Source organism: Primulina huaijiensis, chromosome 13 (assembly GCF_012295235.1).
Source record: "Primulina huaijiensis isolate GDHJ02 chromosome 13, ASM1229523v2, whole genome shotgun sequence".
In the NCBI taxonomy this organism is placed as follows: domain Eukaryota; kingdom Viridiplantae; phylum Streptophyta; class Magnoliopsida; order Lamiales; family Gesneriaceae; genus Primulina; species Primulina huaijiensis.
In genome coordinates this window covers 1935886-1939066 of record NC_133318.1, presented here as the reverse complement: position 1 = coordinate 1939066, position 3181 = coordinate 1935886, and positions in this window count along the sequence as shown.

The window sequence follows — 3181 nt, the reverse complement described above, 5'->3', positions numbered from 1 at the left end:
CGATAAAATCACCTCAAAACTTCTTATTTTCAAAAATATCATAAAGCATCAACTTTATTTTAAATAATTAAAAATAATTATTTAATAAAAATATTTTCCGTTTTTCAGCCTTTGGTCTCCGTTCCTCGATAGTATCTCGAATAACCTCTAAAAATACAGTTTTATACATTCAAGTAGAAAACTACTTCATAACCATATAAACATATCAAACATTATTAATTTAAGCAATTAAAATCATTTAATTAGTCATTTTCCATTTTCCCTAGATTCGCATGCAGTTGGATTATGTCGTTTTATTTTTGGACCTTACAATCATTCAGCTGTTTAATTTGCAACCCAAGAAAGAAACTTAATTATCTTATCATACTCATCTCAAATGCGGAAGACATGCATTTAATAAAATCATAAACAAGCTTTTGTGAAGAAGCACGAAAAATAATGTAATCGACAGAAACTTGACAAATCAGAGTATCATGCTTTAACCTTTGAAGAAAAAAGATTTTATAAACCTCACCTCGCTTGAAGCCAAAGTTAAAACAAATATTATGTCAACTGACTTACCATGTTCATGGAGCTTGTTTCAATCTATGGAGAGCCTTCTTTAGCTTGTAAATATGGTCCAAGTGATGTGGATCCTAAAATCCGTTTGGTTGAGTTATATAAGCTTTTTCATTCAAGATGTCATTCAAAATCACAATCTTCACATCCATTTGATACAATTTAATTCTCATATGAGATGCAATTACAAGCAATAGTCGGAGAAACTCAATTCGGGCTACAGAAGCAAATGTTTCATCAAAATCCACCTCATCAACCTGTGTATACCTTTGAGCAACCAACCGTGCTTTATTTCTAACAACATTACATGATTCATCAGTCTTATTCTTAAAAATCCATTTAGTTCCACTTACATTAACATTTTCAGGTCTTGGAATTAAATGTCACATTGCTGACAAACTTCTCAAGTTCTCCATGCATAACATTAAACCAAAATCCATCTTTTAATGAGTCATTAATATTTTTTTGGTTCAACAAGTGACACAAATCAAGAGTGACTTATCTGGGAATACATGAAACTTATGCATACTAAACCAATCAATTTTCGATAGTCCGCTTTCTCATTTCTTCTAGTTTGCATGGCTCTATATACTTCTCCAATGATCTGTGATGATGGATGATTTTTCTGAATTTCGTTGGTAATATATTTTCATAATTGTTCACAGTATCATCATCTTGTTCATCCTCCACTGTTTCTTTCTCAGTCAAAGGCAGTGTTGTGCTGGGTGTTGCAACATTTATTACATTTTTTTATCATGTTGTGTCTATTTTGGTCTTGGACTTTATTTTAGATTCACAACTGTTCTTATCGAAGCGACCATTACTTCACACTTATATATGTGATATCATATTTAGAGTATTATGTCAAACTCCACCTTTTAGGTTTAGGAATCATTAATAGATAACTTAACAGAACCACATATTGTAGGCCTCTCCTAGTTGGATGTTATAGGAATGAGTTTCGAGTACTCAATCTAACATTTATAACTTAGTTTCTCATTGAAACAAGTCTTGGGGATCTCCAATTCACAAAGTTGAGTCTCCGCTATAAACATTTTATTTTGTGGGTTTTAAGATCATTCATATTTACAATTTGTACATTTGATTTTATGTGGTTATCCCCAAGACTTGTTTCAAATATCACATATCCACACATAACCACATAAAGTTCACCATCTATAACTTTGTGAATTGGAGATCCCCAAGACTTGTTTCAAATATTCTGTTTGCATCATAGTATCCTTCTTGTACAACTAGATATTTTGTATTAAAAAAACTAATAAATCAGGGTGTATTTGAAGTATCTAAGTAATCTTGTTTGACTTTCCAGTGATATTTGCTATGCTTAATTGTGAACCCACTTAGTTTAATTATTGATATGCAAGGTCTGAACGAGTACAATTTTCAAATACATTTTTATTTATTGCTTACTGAATGTGTGAATACATATCCTCTATACATATTTGTGAATTTTGATCATCTATGTCATCAAATCTTAGTTTTAGTCTCGTTTTATTTCGTTTTTTGGCAATCATGTTTCTATGTTCCTCAATTTCAATCATTTTTCCAATAGAATACTTCCACGACATTGAACACATCGACGTCATGCTACCACCAAGTAAAAAAGAACTAATTCATCCAACTCCTTAATAGGCATCTCCTTTTGTCCAAGCACCAATGCGATATGACAATCAGACAGAAAATGTAATAAATTGTGTTAGACTTTTTTTTAGAAAATAACTTTCTAGGAGAAACCGTTGCCATCGAGAATCGTTGTATAAACACAGAGATCACTTTCTAAATCCTGGGCTGAAAGTGCAAATTTTATTTGGTCATAGAGTTATAGATGGTGAACTTTATGTGGTTATGTGTGGATATGTGATATGGATAAAATTATGCAGTGTTTTTAATCACGAACTCTTTGTTTTGGAGCTTTATCCAAATTAACATATAGAGTGTTTATTTATTTGCTCGTTGCTTAGTTCAACTTCAAATTATACTTGAAACAATCGTATTTTTTTCTTTATCGGTGAAATTTTTACATTTGGGCATGTCCAAAGGAAAACGTTGTTAGAGTAGGTGTCCAACGAGTCAACTTGTGGTTTTAATTTTATTGACTCTTATGCAAAAATAGTCTTTATTTATTAATAATATTTTACGGTTTTATCAAATTATGATATTTACTTTATCTATATACCCATTCAAGCTGCATCGATAAATTCCTTGAATATACTATAAGTGTCATGAAGTCCAAAATCTAGTGGATCATGAAATTCATTAGGAAATGTACTGTATATTTTTAATATGTTTCTAGTCGATTCAGGCGCCTAAAAGAATGATAAAATTCGCTCGAGCTTGAGACTAACATATGTGATGTAAACGCTACATTTCATTGGTAAGAGCATGAGGATGTCCATCCATACAAATGTGTTATCATTTCATGAGACACTGAACAACTCTCCCTCGAACTATCAAAGTAGTTATTACTTATCGAGTTGAATAATATGTGGTTATGGTTGTACACCATTAATCTTTTGATCCCGGACAACATAATGCCTCTGCGTACTAGCATGCACTTTGATCCGTATACCGACTCTATTAAGGGTCATTATATGTGACGAGG